At 29.0% G+C, this 18,105-nt stretch overlaps 1 protein-coding gene across 3 annotated transcripts in view; it reads right to left on the bottom strand.

Moving 5' to 3' along the window:
• The window catches only part of LOC129743935 (neural-cadherin), an 833,438-nt gene that overhangs the window by 275,488 nt on the left and 539,845 nt on the right, over window positions 1-18,105 (bottom strand). The gene's annotated exons all lie outside the window — the stretch shown is intronic.

Here is an 18,105-nt window from a genome sequence, read left to right on the forward strand (position 1 = left end):
ATTTGGTCAAGTTAAAACGCGTGTAAATCGGTGAAATCGTTTATTTAAAAAATCATATTAAATTTCTTTTTCAAGTTTAATTAGTATAAAATTCAGGACAAAATTCAGTTAGACTTCCGCTTTTCAAAATCCGAATTTTCGGGCCTTACGCTTAAACCCTGCCATCAGATTTTGTACAGCCACCTTGTCCACATTCTTCGCCGCAGAAAGCCAGTTTGCATTGAACTGCTGCTCGTCCTTAGCCCAGTATTTCTCAATTGGGCGGAGCTCTGGCGTGTTGGGAGGGTTCTTGTCCTTGGGAACCACCTGCACGTTATTGGCGGCGTACCACTCCATGGCCTATTTACCGTAATGGCATGATACCAAATCCGGGCGAAACAGTACGGAACAACCGTGTTTCTTCAGGAAAGGCAGCAGACGTTGATTCAAACACTCTTTCACGTAAATTTCTTGGTTGGCAGTCCCGGAAGCTATGAAAATGCTGCTTTTCAAGCCACAGGTACAGATGGCTTGCCAAACCAGATTTTTCTTCACGAACTTTGACAGTTTCATGTGCTTGAAAATATTTGCTACCTTTCCCCTTCCTTTTGCCGTATAAAACTCCTGTCCCGGAAGCTGCTTGTAGTCGGCTTTGACGTAGATTTCGTCGTCCATTACCACGCAGTAAAACTTCGTCAGCATCGTCGTGTACAGCCTCCGGGATCGCGCTTTGACCGTCGTATTTTGTTTATCATCGCGATTTGGAGTCACTACCTTCTTGTAAGTCGATAGTCCGGCTTGTTTTTTGGCTCGATGCACGGTTGTAGACGATACACCTAGCTTATTTGCGGCATCTCGGAGAGAGAGGTTAGGGTTTCACTTGAAACTACCGCCAATTCTCTCTGTCGTCTCAGCGGCTTCCGGTTTTCGATTTCCCCCCCGATCCAGACTTCCTGGCTGTCGAAAAACGTTCCCCAAACACTTTAATTACATTTGAAACGGTTGATTTGGCAACTTTTAGCGATTTTGCCAGCTTTGCGTGCGAGTAGCTTGGATTTTCGCGATGCACGAGCAAAATTTTGATACGCTGCTCTTCTTCCTTGCACGGCATTTTGATAACTGAAGAGTGAATTCCAAAATCAAAATCAGAGCAATGTTCTACACACACACACACACATCTTCAAAATGAGGGGTGTTCAAGTTTATTAAATGGAAAATTGAAAGAAATACGTCAAGTTGATATTGATCAATTTTTGACCGTATCACCCTTTAATTAAGAAAAAATCATTTTTGAGCAAATGAGCCTATCTTGTGTGATTTTTCCCGAGAAACCAAATGAAGGTTTTTTGAACCACCGCACGAATTGTAAATTTTTTTTAGCAAATGAGACCTGTCTAGTGTGATTTTTTTGAGAAATCGAATGAAGGCTATTTGAGCCACCGTACGCACTGGAAAACGGATGCTTTTACCCACTATTCCTCTAAATTTTTCAACTTATTCAGAAAAAAAACATGTTCTGACATGGAAGTTTTGAACCGATTGGGTGTTGCGTGTTTTTCTCACAATTTCTCAACATTTTTTGATTAATTCAGAAAAAAGCTTGTTCGCACAAGAAAATTTTGAAACAAATGAGTTCTAATATGATTTATTCCGAGAAATCGAATGAATTTACGATGCCTTTCGGTGGTTCAAACAGCCCTCATTCGAAAAAAATCACACAAAATAAGTCTCATTCGGTTCAAAAATTTCAAGTCAGAACTTGTTTATTACGATTTTATTGAAAAATGTTGGGGAATTGATGGTAAAAAAAGCCACAGCTCCATTTTCCAATGCGTGCGGTAGCTCAAACTGCCTTTATTCCCATTTGGTTTAAAATTATCAAGTCCGAACATGCTTTTCTGCAATATGTAAAAAAATTAGGGGAATTAAGGTTTAAAAAGCCGTAAGTCTTTTTTGTAATGCATGCAGTGGCTCAAATTGCCTTTTTTTGATTCTTCGAAAAAATGACATAAGATCACAATTTAATTAGGGTAAAATCAGCCATAACTTCATTTGATTTCTCGAAAAAAAAAATCACACAAGATAGGTCAATTTATGTTCAAAATTTTCTAGTCCAAACCAATGTTTTTCTTGATTGATGACAAAATATAGGGGAATTGATGGTTAAAAAGATACCATATCTCCGTTTGTAAGCTTGTGCTGCATCTGAAACTATATCCAAACAATACTCCAAACATTTCCACTAGAGGAAAGCATATTTTCATAGATTTGGTTCGTGTAGGAGGGGAGATATTGAATTTTTTTTTCGCGGTTTATACACTTGTTTCCTAAGTTCCTAATAAGAGCTTAGATGTAGGAGTAGATTCCTAGATATTGACTATTAAAACCATCTTAAAACAGGTTATAAAACAATTCGGACTCATTCTTAAATATTATAAATGTTACTGAATCTTTGAAGAAGCTTGAATAAATGTTGTTGTTTTCTATGCCAAAGTGATATTGATAGTGTTAAGAATATTGATTTAAATTCCAACGACCTCGTAAAATATCAATATCTTCACCCTCCGATTGGTGAATCGATCTTGTATCGATCTTTACCAGATCGATATTTTAAACATGTTTTTTCTTTCAATATTTTTTATCTTTTGAATTTTTATCTATGCATTGCGGATATTTTGAGACTCAATTTCATGCAAATTGTTTTCTTTTAATTGATGCTACCATGACACTAACAAATCGAGATTCATTTAATAGATAGCATGTTTATCTTAGTTCAGGCTTGGGAGGAATTTTGGACTTTTATCGAATACCAAGATAACCAACTGTACCAACGGCCCCTAAAAGCTAACTTATTTTTTCTAAATTCATAAGCGGAATGAATGAAAATGTGAGCGTTGGAATTTTACCAACTGGCAGTGATGAACTGACTTAAATTAGTTGAATTATTTTAGTTGTATTTGATAGTATGGAGAAATGCGTGTATTTTTTCTGCATTTGATAAAGAATAAACACTCAACCAAAGTCAAGAAATGTTAAACGATCTAAAGTTAAATTTTATAATTTATATTTTTATGGACCCAATAAGTTTGCCAAATCCTTTCCATATTTAACGGATAAAAGATGGAATTTTAAATATATTCCAATGAATGAGTTCTGTAATTTTTGCTCTTTTACAAAATTGAGTAGATCGATCTAGCAGATATCGATCAATCGATTTCGATTTTTTAGGTGGATTGATTCTGGAATCGTTTAGCTTTAGGATGCCAGATTGCTCGGTTTTACCCGGGTTTGCCCGGATATATTATAAAAATTTATTTCGAAAATTCCGGTCCGGCCTCGTTGCCCGGATTTTTTGGAAAAACCCGGATTTTCCCGTGTTTATTCTAATTTTTATTCTCAAGTCAAACTTCAAAAGCAAATTGTGTTGTAAAAATTGTTTGTTTTTGCGTCAAAAATGAAATTTTTTGAGCTTTATTAAAAAAATTAATCATGAAGGGTTTTTTGAAAGCCAAAAATACAATATTAAAGCAGCTGATAAATTTTATGAAAAAAATATTTTTTTTTTCAAATTGTTTTTATAAGAGGTTTTTACCAAATTATCCCAGATATTTCTTGGATCGGGGTTTAAAATTTTGAAATCAAATGCCCGAATTTTAGATTTGTCCGACCCGGATACGTGATGGAAAAAACTGGCAACCTTAGTTAAGCTGAATGGATTTTGGGAAACGAATTTTTTCAGAAGATCGAACAATCCTTCATCAGCCATCATAAATCTTATATTTTATGCCGAAACATTCCTACCTAGTTCAAAAAACTCTTTTAGAATAGAGACTTGAAAATGATTTTTACGAGAAGGATAGATCGTTAGTTTTCATAAAATATCAGTCAATAAACCGGAAATTGTAGACTTGTAAATGACTTGTTTAAAAATGAACTTCACGTGTTTTTTGTTGGGGGTTATTCCACAATAATTCAGATTGGTGACTTTTTTGTCCAGAAATTTATACATTCAATGCGTTTTTCTCAAATGGAAAAGTTCAATATCATCGTCAGAAACGTAAGTTTGGAGTTTTTTTTTTCTTATTTAAAATTACATTTTCATAACTTTTCTTAAAAGCTTTTAAATTCAAAATCAATGACTAACGACAAGTCGGCAAAGGCAAATGAAATAATCGGAAGACTTTTACTGAGCATATGAAGATGATTTTTACTTATATTTCTGCCAAAGAGCGGCCCGTCGAGAAGATTTTGAATCAAAACTGGCCCATTACAATTGGTTCAAAAGGTTGCCCACCCCTGCTCTAGTTGATTTAAGAGATTCTTCACTATTAACTAAGATTCGTTGTAATCGTTTCTCAATTTCAAAGCAGCAATGAATTTATCCAAAGCTATAAATTAAAGTTTCAATTACTACGATTTCGTAAATTTGAAAAAAAGTGTTTGACATTTTTTTTAGATCTGTGTTTCTGACACCTAAATTCTGTGTCCACCAATTTACAAGAAAAAAAAACTATGAAATAACATATTTGTCTGTAATTGGATTGGATGTAGTGGATCAAAATTTATAAAAAAAAGGAAACAGATTCACAATTCACGTTCAATTCTCATAAAAACATGAATATTCCTGAAATCCAGAGATGAGAAAAAGAACACATTTTTAAAAAGCTTTTTTTTTGGATAAAAATAACTTGTCAATAATTTAAAAGAAAACATATATGTTTTATTAGTAAATCTAAGACCAATAATACACTTTTTACCACTTTGAAGGAATAATGAGTAGGATTAAATATGAGAACTTAAATTCCAGAATAATAATATGTTGAAAACTATCCTAATTAGATTCTCTCGAATATTTCAATCTTGTCCAAACACAATATTTATAAACAATTTATCCATTGCGATTTCAACGAAAAATTTAATGAATATTGTAAAATCATTTGAATGATACATATGGTGTCCTGTTTAGAATGATTTCAAGAAAAAAAATTGGCATATCAAAAAATTTGCAACATTGAAGATGAGACTCTCTGCTATTCAACGCATCATTCGTGAAAATAATTGTTCGAGGATGTCCAGAATATCTTTTTTCTGAGATTTGCAAACAAGTTACACGCGTAAAATTTTTCAAATTTTCACTTTAAATTACCATTTTTTACTAAATTTAAAGTTTTCCTTTACAAAGCCATCGTTATATAGGTGTATTCTCTATTATCATTTACATTTAAGACAAAATGCAGTTTTGAGTTCAGGGGAGATAGTAACAATTTAGTAATTCTACATTAAATTAATGCTATCTCAAAACTCATTTATACTTTGGACATATTCTGACGTGGTTGTAAACAAAAAAATATGAAAACTCTTTTGATAGTTATTTTCTTTAAAATAACCATTCGTTGTGAAAAAATAATATAATGATTTGCGTTCCCTTAAAAATGGTTTAATTTTGTTTTCATTGATTTTTGTAGATCATCGTAAGATGTCACAACTCAAGGTGTTTGAAAAACTTTTGTAAAGCCATTCAAAAACATTCCTTTAGTTCATATTTTAATAAGATTTTTGAATTTAAAATGCACTTTGTCTTAACAGAACCGGAACTTTTTTTCTAGAAATGTGACAGTCAGGGAATTGTCAAACACGTAGTATTGTGTTTTTCAATTCTCAAAAAGTTGCTTTCTTTAAAGTATGGCCTAATAACATTTCTAGAACCTATAGAAATCGAGGTAGAAAATCAATTTTGAGTTTTTCAAGAGAGAAACCATATGATGAGGAATGCTTAAACTATAATTTTCTCCCTTAAATTTTCAATTGCATTTTGTCTAACTGATAATATAGAATACACTTTTACAACAGTTTTTTTTTAAATGATCACAGAAAATACACTTTTATGACTGTGTTTTTTTTTACTTTTTACAGTGTCGGCAGTTATTTTAAAAACTATCTGCGAAATTTATACCATATTGCTTAATTTTTTTTTTAAATAAAAATAATTTTTCTAAATTTTTGGAATTATTACCCATATTTTAAGAAATCTTAAAACATCTAAGCATGTAAAGGAAAATGTAATATATATTTTGGAATGAGTTAGAAAGTTAAAATTTGTATGTGCGTTTTGTTCGCAAACCTAAAAGAATATTCTTTACCTCCGACCAAGTTTTGTGTGAACTGTGCATTGGATAGGAGAAAGATTCCTCTTTAATGTGGCATATTTTCGGGAATTTCGAATATTTTTGTTCAGAGGTCTAATGTTTGTCAAAAACGAATAAATTTATAAACCATGAACCTTAGTACTCAAAATCCACTTTAAACATTAAATATTTTAACTCGAGGATTACGATCAATCTTTCTGAAGATTCCTTCCCATAATATTGTAAAAATGTACCTTTTCTCTAGTTCATTTCAAATATAATCTGGAATATGGGATAAAAATGCAGCAGACAAATGAAAAATGTTAGAATGAATCGGCTCATAACTTAGTCTTTTCAAAAGTTCAAGTTGAAGTTCAAAAAATTTTTAACTTTAAATTTTATTGCAACATTTTTGAATATTCGTTTATTATTGTTTTATGCTTAGTCTCAGAAACTCAAAAGTGAAAAATAAAAGCAACAAGACAAATAGGAAAAAAGACAATAATGCAGGTTCATGGGAAGAAATTCAATAATATCCAGCGAAATAAAAAAAATCGCCCAAACATGAAGAGGCAATAAAATTTGATCTATCAAGTCAATCCAGCCTAATGTACGGAAAAATTTGATGGCAATCATCATCATAATCACTTTTATTTTGAAACGATTTGTTTCGAGGATTTATTGTAAAACTATCAGTATTTCCTGGAAAATACCTGCGGAAGAATTAAAGGTCCAATTGAAGTATTCTATTGTTATTCGAAAGGTGGTTTTGAAATCTTTTCCAACGGAAAAATGCCCAAAGAAGTTTCATGTTCAATTTCTATAGGTTAGTGGTTTCAAAAGTTCATTTTTACACCATCGGAAATTGCAACCGAAGGAGTTTAGAAAATGCATACAGAAGCTTTTGAGTGTACAAGCTTAAAAGGTTTTATTTTCCTCCTTTTAACAGTCAATTTGATGAGAATTGAAATATTCACGTTATCTGAGAATATGATGATAAAACTTTAAAAAAAACCAGATAAAACAGAAATCTTGACGAATTACTTGACATTATTAATACGTAATTGAAAGTTTTATATTTACATGATTATATTGTTTAAAAAATGCTAATTATGTTTAAATAAACATAAAGTTGATTAATGGTTTTTCTATGCTAATTGTAATCATATGTATTCAATGTGAATACTCAGAAATGTTATTTATTTCGAGATTTAGGATCAGGTTTTGGATCTGGATCAGATTCAATACAAGGATTAGATTGGCAATCGAAATCAGGATCTATTTCTGGATCGGTATCAGAATTAAGTTTCCTACCAGAATATAAATCAGAATATAAATCGGACTGAATCAGGGCCAGCTTCCGGTTAAGGACTGGGTTCTGGATGAGGATTATGGAGTTCTTGATCAGAATCATAATATGGTTTCAAACTAGGATAGTGATACAATTTTGAATTTTGATTAACCTGAATCTGTACCTTTTCTAAGTTGTGGAATTTTACATATAAATATATGAAGTTGAAATGAAATTTTTTGATTTGTTGTTTATGGTACTAGTTAAATTCATCCAAGAGTTTTAATCTTCTATCCGAGTATTGTCCAGCATTTCTATACTTGAAGCTGTAGCAGATGAACTCCCTGACAAAAGTCCAATTTGACCAAAATTTTCATTAAATTCATAACCGTAGAATTATTAATTTTCTTCACTTCAACAATAGCTTGATAAAATTAACTAACTCTTGTTCAACTTGTTGATGTAATGGCACGTGACTGTTTAATAAATTGACATTTATTTTAAATGTCATTCCTGTTTTAGTGAAAATAAAATACAGCAACACCAATCCAATTAATTAAAGCAAAGAAAAAAGAAAACGAAATATTGTGCCATTCCCGGATGATTGTTCTAATTGTCAGGGACATGCAAATTACTCGCACCGTTTATTTGGCGAGTTAAATTTTCTGGCACATCAGAGGATGGGAGCAGAAGACAGAAAAATAACCAGAAGCGATAAAAATATGACATCGTTATCGCCCAATTTGGCCATTCGGCCGTGCCTCAAAAAATTGGCGCACAACAAATATATAAAATAGCAACTGTATATTTTCGGGTTTTTTTTTCTCGCGTCCGTCACCCTTTCGCTTCTTACCGGTGGTTTACTTTTCCTTTCCCGAGTCCATCGACCAACCCGGGTTTTTGACCCTCCCCCACAATCGCAACAACATCAACAACAACAAAAAAATCGAAGGCGCCAAAAAGAGCACTCATCCAGCGAGAAAACTTTTACGCCGAGGTCAGTTTCCGGAAGCTGCACTCCGAACGAATGTTGATTTGTTTACTGGCGGTATCAACAAAACGAAACCGTAGTGTAAAAAAGGGTCGCCCGTGGGAAACCTTGGTTCTGGAATAAGAATTATTCCAATCTCACCACTCCCTGATTTTCCCCTTCCGAGGGAAATGTGGAGTTTTCCCCTATTTGGAAGAACAACTGGAAATTTCCAAATACCCCAATTAGGTTGAAGCTTTCACCTCACGACGTTTTGAAACGAAAACTCTAGAGGAGAAACTGGAAGAAAACTTTCCAAATCACCAACAGTCGAACTGGAAGTTCACCACCCGAAAATTGGTCTTTCCCGAGCGAAACCCGACGAGGGGGGTTTTCCATCCCGAACATCGTTCGTCGACAAACTCCCATACTCACCACAGAGCCACGAAGCTCTGCTTCGGGTGCCTGTGTGTGATGTTCGGAACCCGAAAAGAGTGTGTGACGTTGATGTTACACCCAACAATGCTTTCGACTTTTCTCCCGCAACGATTCTGCTGTTGCTGCTGTTACTTCTGGAAAACTCGTGATGCTGCGTGCGTACGTGTCTGTCAAAATTTGACAGCTCCCTTACCGTGTCAGATACAACGACACACAAAACAGCACGGGAGTTACCCGGGGAACAAAAACAAAACAAGTCCGGGAAAAGAAAATCACGGTCATCAAGATTTTCCCTCCATCCCACTTTTCGCTTTCCCGTCAAGTTCGTTTTTCTGTTTAGTTCCACTTCAGCTGCTGGCCCTCATGGTTTCCCGAAGCCTGATGTTGCTTTCGAGCATACTTTTGGGCGTTTGTTTTTCGCAGCCAGCACTACAACTGATGGAAACGGACGATTGAGGACAATGCATGCTGGTGAATTCGATTAGGAGTGTTCGCCGAGCGGCTCCAATCGAAAGTGATGTTATGTCAACAGTGGAAATCATAGAAAGGAGCGGTCTGAAATGTAATTAACTTTTAATGCCAATTCGGATACAAATAAAACTATTTCGAGCACGAATCGGTGTGTGTTTCGGGTGGTAAACTAGCGCAAACAAAGTATAAATTAATTTATGTTTGCTGGTTTGTTTTTCAACTGGGTTAAACTGGATACAGTTTAACCCGTGAGCATAAAATAAACATTATTTTAATTTCAATCTTGAAAAGAGTTTGTAGAAAATTGGTTGAGGTTAACTGGGCTAAAGGTTTTATCACTGATATTCGATATTCTATATCTCGGAAACCACAGGATGTATGACGAAATTACTAAGTTTGTGCTGCCGAAAGTGTTGTGTTTAATTTTCTCGGATATAGTGCGATTATTTAATTTATGGGTTTTTCATCCTATTTGATAATTTATCCCAAAATTCAAAAAAAATAAATAAAGTGAGAATCGAACCCAACGCAACATTCTTATTTCGACTTGCCAGTCCGAAAACTTAACCAGCGTACCAGCTTAGTCAGTTAGCAAACGAAGGTTTATTATCATAGTCCTTCTGCCACGCCACCAAAAAAATAACATGATATTTTGTCTTTAAAAAGCCAACAAATTTACGTATTTTTAAAGAAAGCTCAGAAAAATTTATTTATCAAAACAAATCTTTATCAAAACCATCACCATCATCCTTCTTATTCACAACTTTTTGAATGGAATTTTCGAAATGATAGATTTCATATTTAATCTGTCTTGGTGAAATGATAATTAGATTATAATTATAATTTTGGTATACTATTTGTAGTTTGAATGTTAAAATGCATTAAATATTCTAGCTTATATTGAAACGTTAAAATGTAAAGGATTCTGTTAACACTAGTTTATAGCTCACCCCTGTATAAATAAGGAAAAAGCTAAAATAAATATCAACAACCTAAGCAGCTGGAACATTTGATTTCAAAAAATGAACTGCTTGATGTTCTTAGGAAATACCTCGTCTAGACGTGGATGTGGGTATAGAGTAATGAGGTTTAATCAGAATAGTCAGGATCATTAAAGATAAGTATTTGAATCGTCTTAACAGGTCTAAGTCCCGAATGCAATGGAAAAAGTTTGATTTTTAATATGACCTAGTAACATTATTCTCAAAGTGAGAAACACTATTAACATTATTATTAACATTGATGAGCCATACCAAAAATGAGCCATACCAATTCTGAATTTGTCAACCATATTTTTAACAAGCTTAGTCGTAAATAAGCTTTCCAAATTGCACGGTTTCAAAAACAGAATATTTTAAGCAACTTTTATGAAAATAAATGAACGTTTAATTGAAAGTTTTACAACCCCCTTAAATCTTCCTGAGTATATCGATTAAAAAAATACTTTTTTCGTTTTGAATTTTTTTTTTTTTGAATTATTCCTGGTTTTTGTCTAAATTCACCCGAAATTTAATTAGATTTGGGATTTAAAATTTTCAAGTCAGCAAAAAAAATGCCAGCTTTTTTGAAAAAAAAGCCCGAATTCATCTGGTAAGGAAACGCGAGGGGAAAAATCAGGCAAGCTCAATCATATGATTTATGTTTGAAAGATTGAAAGATGTAAACATGATTTTATTTCGATTGAAAATAAAATCATGTAATTTTATTTCATTATTCGGTACCTTGATTGATTTTTTCGAATAATAGCTGTCCATAGCTGATATTATTTGGACGAGTTAAAAAAAAATTAAAACCAGTTCTCCAGATTCAACCAGTTCAAACAAGGAAACAGAATCTGAAATTGAATTTCCACTGTCGCTTCTCTCGCTTATAAAATCGGAACATTGAAGTGTGCTCTTATTAAAATTTTTGTAATTTTTTTTTCAAATTTATAAAGTCTTGAAATTCTTGTAATTTTTGTCATTTTTGCCATTTTTGTCATTTTTGTCATTTTTGTCATTTTTGTCATTTTTGTCATTTTTGTCATTTTTGTCATTTTTGTCATTTTTGTCATTTTTGTCATTTTTGTCATTTTTGTCATTTTTGTCATTTTTGTCATTTTTGTCATTTTTGTCATTTTTGTCATTTTTGTCATTTTTGTCATTTTTGTCATTTTTGTCATTTTTGTCATTTTTGTCATTTTTGTCATTTTTGTCATTTTTGTCATTTTTGTCATTTTTGTCATTTTTGTCATTTTTGTCATTTTTGTCATTTTTGTCATTTTTGTCATTTTTGTCATTTTTGTCATTTTTGTCATTTTTGTCATTTTTGTCATTTTTGTCATTTTTGTCATTTTTGTCATTTTTGTCATTTTTGTCATTTTTGTCATTTTTGTCATTTTTGTCATTTTTGTCATTTTTGTCATTTTTGTCATTTTTGTCATTTTTGTCATTTTTGTCATTTTTGTAATTTTTGTAACTTTTGTAATTTTTGTCATTTTTGTCATTTTTGTCATTTTTGTCATTTTTGTCATTTTTGTCATTTTTGTCATTTTTGTCATTTTTGTCATTTTTGTCATTTTTGTCATTTTTGTCATTTTTGTCATTTTTGTCATTTTTGTCATTTTTGTCATTTTTGTCATTTTTGTCATTTTTGTCATTTTTGTCATTTTTGTCATTTTTGTCATTTTTGTCATTTTTGTCATTTTTGTCATTTTTGTCATTTTGTCATTTTTGTCATTTTTGTCATTTTTGTCATTTTTGTCATTTTTGTCATTTTTGTCATTTTTGTCATTTTTGTCATTTTTGTCATTTTTGTCATTTTTGTCATTTTTGTCATTTTTGTCATTTTTGTCATTTTTGTCATTTTTGTCATTTTTGTCATTTTTGTCATTTTTGTCATTTTGTCATTTTTGTCATTTTTGTCATTTTTGTCATTTTTGTCATTTTTGTCATTTTTGTCATTTTTGTCATTTTTGTCATTTTTGTCATTTTTGTCATTTTTGTCATTTTTGTCATTTTTGTCATTTTTGTCATTTTTGTCATTTTTGTCATTTTTGTCATTTTTGTCATTTTTGTCATTTTTGTCATTTTTGTCATTTTTGTCATTTTTGTCATTTTTGTCATTTTTGTCATTTTTGTCATTTTTGTCATTTTTGTCATTTTTGTCATTTTTGTCATTTTTGTCATTTCTGTCATTTTTGTCATTTTTGTCATTTTTGTCATTTTTGTCATTTTTGTCATTTTTGTCATTTTTGTCATTTTTGTCATTTTTGTCATTTTTGTGATTTTTGTCATTTTTGTCATTTTTGTCATTTTTGTCATTTTTTTCATTTTTGTCATTTTTGTCATTTTTGTCATTTTTGTCATTTTTGTCATTTTTGTCATTTTTGTCATTTTTGTCATTTTTGTCATTTTTGTCATTTTTGTAATTTTTGTCATTTTTGTCATTTTTGTCATTTTTGTCATTTTTGTCATTTTTGTCATTTTTGTCATTTTTGTCATTTTTGTCATTTTTGTCATTTTTGTCATTTTTGTCATTTTTGTCATTTTTGTAATTTTTGTAATTTTTGTCATTTTTGTCATTTTTGTCATTTTTGTCATTTTTGTCATTTTTGTCATTTTTGTCATTTTTGTCATTTTTGTCATTTTTGTCATTTTTGTCATTTTTGTCATTTTTGTCATTTTTGTCATTTTTGTCATTTTTGTCATTTTTGTCATTTTTGTCATTGTTGTCATTTTTGTCATTTTTGTCATTTTTGTCATTTTTGTCATTTTTGTCATTTTTGTCATTTTTGTCATTTTTGTCATTTTTGTCATTTTTGTCATTTTTGTCATTTTTGTCATTTTTGTCATTTTTGTCATTTTTGTCATTTTTGTCATTTTTGTCATTTTTGTCATTTTTGTCATTTTTGTCATTTTTGTCATTTTTGTCATTTTTGTCATTTTTGTCATTTTGTCATTTTTGTCATTTTTGTCATTTTTGTCATTTTTGTCATTTTTGTCATTTTTGTCATTTTTGTCATTTTTGTCATTTTTGTCATTTTTGTCATTTTTGTCATTTTTGTCATTTTTGTCATTTTTGTCATTTTTGTCATTTTTGTCATTTTTGTCATTTTTGTCATTTTTGTCATTTTTGTCATTTTTGTCATTTTTGTCATTTTTGTCATTTTTGTCATTTTTGTCATTTTTGTCATTTTTGTCATTTTTGTCATTTTTGTCATTTTTGTCATTTTTGTCATTTTTGTCATTTTTGTCATTTTTGTCATTTTTGTCATTTTTGTCATTTTTGTCATTTTTGTCATTTTTGTCATTTTTGTCATTTTTGTCATTTTTGTCATTTTTGTCATTTTTGTCATTTTTGTCATTTTTGTCATTTTTGTCATTTTTGTCATTTTTGTCATTTTTGTCATTTTTGTCATTTTTGTCATTTTTGTCATTTTTGTCATTTTTGTCATTTTGTCATTTTTGTCATTTTTGTCATTTTTGTCATTTTTGTCATTTTTGTCATTTTTGTCATTTTTGTCATTTTTGTCATTTTTGTCATTTTTGTCATTTTGTCATTTGTCATTTCTGTCATTTCTGTCATTTTTGTCATTTCTGTCATTTCTGTCATTTCTGTCATTTTTGTCATTTTTGTCATTTTTGTCATTTTTGTCATTTTTGTCATTTTTGTCATTTTTGTCATTTTTGTCATTTTTGTCATTTTTGTCATTTTGTCATTTTTGTCATTTTTGTCATTTTTGTCATTTTTGTCATTTTTGTCATTTTTGTCATTTTTGTCATTTTTGTCATTTTTGTCATTTTTGTCATTTTTGTCATTTTTGTCATTTTTGTCATTTTTGTCATTTTTGTCATTTTTGTCATTTTTGTCATTTTTGTCATTTTTGTCATTTTTGTCATTTTGTCATTTTTGTCATTTTTGTCATTTTTGTCATTTTTGTCATTTTTGTCATTTTTGTCATTTTTGTCATTTTTGTCATTTTTGTCATTTTTGTCATTTTTGTCATTTTTGTCATTTTTGTCATTTTTGTCATTTTTGTCATTTTTGTCATTTTTGTCATTTTTGTCATTTTTGTCATTTTTGTCATTTTTGTCTTTTTGTCATTTTTGTCATTTTTGTCATTTTTGTCATTTTTGTCATTTTTGTCATTTTTGTCATTTTTGTCATTTTTGTCATTTTTGTCATTTTTGTCATTTTTGTCATTTTTGTCATTTTTGTCATTTTTGTCATTTTTGTCATTTTTGTCATTTTTGTCATTTTTGTCATTTTTGTCATTTTTGTCATTTTTGTCATTTTTGTCATTTTTGTCATTTTTGTCATTTTTGTCTTTTTTGTCATTTTTGTCATTTTTGTCATTTTTGTAATTTTTGTCATTTTTGTCATTTTTGTCATTTTTGTCATTTTTGTCATTTTTGTCATTTTTGTCATTTTTGTCATTTTTGTCATTTTTGTCATTTTTGTCATTTTTGTCATTTTTGTCATTTTTGTCATTTTTGTCATTTTTGTCATTTTTGTCATTTTTGTCATTTTTGTCATTTTTGTCATTTTTGTCATTTTTGTCATTTTTGTTATTTTTGTTATTTTTGTAATTTCTGTCATTTTTGTCATTTTTGTCATTTTTGTCATTTTTGTCATTTTTGTCATTTTTGTCATTTTTGTCATTTTTGTCATTTTTGTCATTTTTGTCATTTTTGTCATTTTTGTCATTTTTGTCATTTTTGTCATTTTTGTCATTTTTGTCATTTTGTCATTTTTGTCATTTTTGTCATTTTTGTCATTTTTGTCATTTTTGTCATTTTTGTCATTTTTGTCATTTTGTCATTTTTGTCATTTTTGTCATTTTTGTCATTTTTGTCATTTTTGTCATTTTTGTCATTTTTGTCATTTTTGTCATTTTTGTCATTTTTGTCATTTTTGTCATTTTTGTCATTTTTGTCATTTTTGTCATTTTTGTCATTTTTGTCATTTTTGTCATTTTTGTCATTTTTGTCATTTTTGTCATTTTTGTCATTTTTGTCATTTTTGTCATTTTTGTCATTTTTGTCATTTTTGTCATTTTTGTCATTTTTGTCATTTTTGTCATTTTTGTCATTTTTGTCATTTTTGTCATTTTTGTCATTTTTGTCATTTTTGTCATTTTTGTCATTTTTGTCATTTTTGTCATTTTTGTCATTTTTGTCATTTTTGTCATTTTTGTCATTTTTGTCATTTTTGTCATTTTTGTCATTTTTGTCATTTTTGTCATTTTTGTCATTTTTGTCATTTTTGTCATTTTTGTCATTTTTGTCATTTTTGTCATTTTTGTCATTTTTGTCATTTTTGTCATTTTTGTCATTTTTGTCATTTTTGTCATTTTTGTCATTTTTGTCATTTTTGTCATTTTTGTCATTTTTGTCATTTTTGTCATTTTTGTCATTTTTGTCATTTTTGTCATTTTTGTCATTTTTGTCATTTTTGTCATTTTTGTCATTTTTGTCATTTTTGTCATTTTTGTCATTTTTGTCATTTTTGTCATTTTTGTCATTTTTGTCATTTTTGTCATTTTTGTCATTTTGTCATTTTTGTCATTTTTGTAATTTTTGTCATTTTTGTCATTTTTGTCATTTTTGTCATTTTTGTCATTTTTGTCATTTTTGTCATTTTTGTCATTTTTGTCAATTTTGTCATTTTTGTCATTTTTGTCATTTTTGTCATTTTTGTCATTTTTGTCATTTTTGTCATTTTTGTCATTTTTGTCATTTTTGTCATTTTTGTCATTTTGTCATTTTTGTCATTTTTGTCATTTTTGTCATTTTTGTCATTTTTGTCATTTTTGTCATTTTTGTCATTTTTGTCATTTTTGTCATTTTTGTCATTTTTGTCATTTTTGTCATTTTTGTCATTTTTGTCATTTTTGTCATTTTTGTCATTTTTGTCATTTTTGTCATTTTTGTCATTTTTGTCATTTTTGTCATTTTTTGTCATTTTTGTCATTTTTGTCATTTTTGTCATTTTTGTCATTTTTGTCATTTTTGTCATTTTTGTCATTTTTGTCATTTTGTCATTTTTGTCATTTTTGTCATTTTTGTCATTTTTGTCATTTTTGTCATTTTTGTCATTTTTGTCATTTTTGTCATTTTTGTCATTTTTGTCATTTTTGTCATTTTTGTCATTTTTGTCATTTTTGTCATTTTTGTCATTTTTGTCATTTTTGTCATTTTTGTCATTTTTGTCATTTTTGTCATTTTTGTCATTTTTGTCATTTTTGTCATTTTTGTCATTTTTGTCATTTTTGTCATTTTTGTCATTTTTGTCATTTTTGTCATTTTTGTCATTTTTGTCATTTTTGTCATTTTTGTCATTTTTGTCATTTTTGTCATTTTTGTCATTTTTGTCATTTTTGTCATTTTTGTCATTTTTGTCATTTTTGTCATTTTTGTCATTTTTGTCATTTTTGTCATTTTTGTCATTTTGTCATTTTTGTCATTTTTGTCATTTTTGTCATTTTTGTCATTTTTGTCATTTTGTCATTTTTGTCATTTTTGTCATTTTTGTCATTTTTGTCATTTTTGTCATTTTTGTCATTTTGTCATTTTTGTCATTTTTGTCATTTTTGTCATTTTTGTCATTTTTGTCATTTTTGTCATTTTTGTCATTTTTGTCATTTTTGTCATTTTTGTCATTTTTGTCATTTTTGTCATTTTTGTCATTTTTGTCATTTTTGTCATTTTTGTCATTTTTGTCATTTTGTCATTTTTGTCATTTTTGTCATTTTTGTCATTTTTGTCATTTTTGTCATTTTTGTCATTTTTGTCATTTTTGTCATTTTTGTCATTTTTGTCATTTTTGTCATTTTTGTCATTTTTGTCATTTTTGTCATTTTTGTCATTTTTGTCATTTTTGTCATTTTGTCATTTGTATTGTCATTTTTGTCATTTTTGTCATTTTTGTCATTTTTGTCATTTTTGTCATTTTTGTCATTTTTGTCATTTTTGTCATTTTTGTCATTTTTGTCATTTTTGTCATTTTTGTCATTTTTGTCATTTTTGTCATTTTTGTCATTTTTGTCATTTTTGTCATTTTTGTCATTTTTGTCATTTTTGTCATTTTTGTCATTTTTGTCATTTTTGTCATTTTTGTCATTTTTGTCATTTTTGTCATTTTTGTCATTTTTGTCATTTTTGTCATTTTTGTCATTTTTGTCATTTTTGTCATTTTTGTCATTTTTGTCATTTTTGTCATTTTTGTCATTTTTGTCATTTTTGTCATTTTTGTCATTTTTGTCATTTTTGTCATTTTTGTCATTTTTGTCATTTTTGTCATTTTTGTCATTTTTGTCATTTTGTCATTTTGTCATTTTTGTCATTTTTGTCATTTTTGTCATTTTTGTCATTTTTGTCATTTTTGTCATTTTTGTCATTTTTGTCATTTTTGTCATTTTTGTCATTTTTGTCATTTTTGTCATTTTTGTCATTTTTGTCATTTTTGTCATTTTTGTCATTTTTGTCATTTTTGTCATTTTGTCATTTTTGTCATTTTTGTCATTTTTGTCATTTTTGTCATTTTTGTCATTTTTGTCATTTTTGTCATTTTTGTCATTTTTGTCATTTTTGTCATTTTTGTCATTTTTGTCATTTTGTCATTTTTGTCATTTTTGTCATTTTTGTCATTTTTGTCATTTTTGTCATTTTTGTCATTTTTGTCATTTTGTCATTTTTGTCATTTTTGTCATTTTTGTCATTTTTGTCATTTTTGTCATTTTTGTCATTTTTGTCATTTTTGTCATTTTTGTCATTTTTGTCATTTTTGTCATTTTTGTCATTTTGTCATTTTTGTCATTTTTGTCATTTTTGTCATTTTTGTCATTTTTA

The sequence above is a fragment of the Uranotaenia lowii genome, chromosome 2, assembly GCF_029784155.1.
Source record: "Uranotaenia lowii strain MFRU-FL chromosome 2, ASM2978415v1, whole genome shotgun sequence".
NCBI classification, from domain to species: domain Eukaryota; kingdom Metazoa; phylum Arthropoda; class Insecta; order Diptera; family Culicidae; genus Uranotaenia; species Uranotaenia lowii.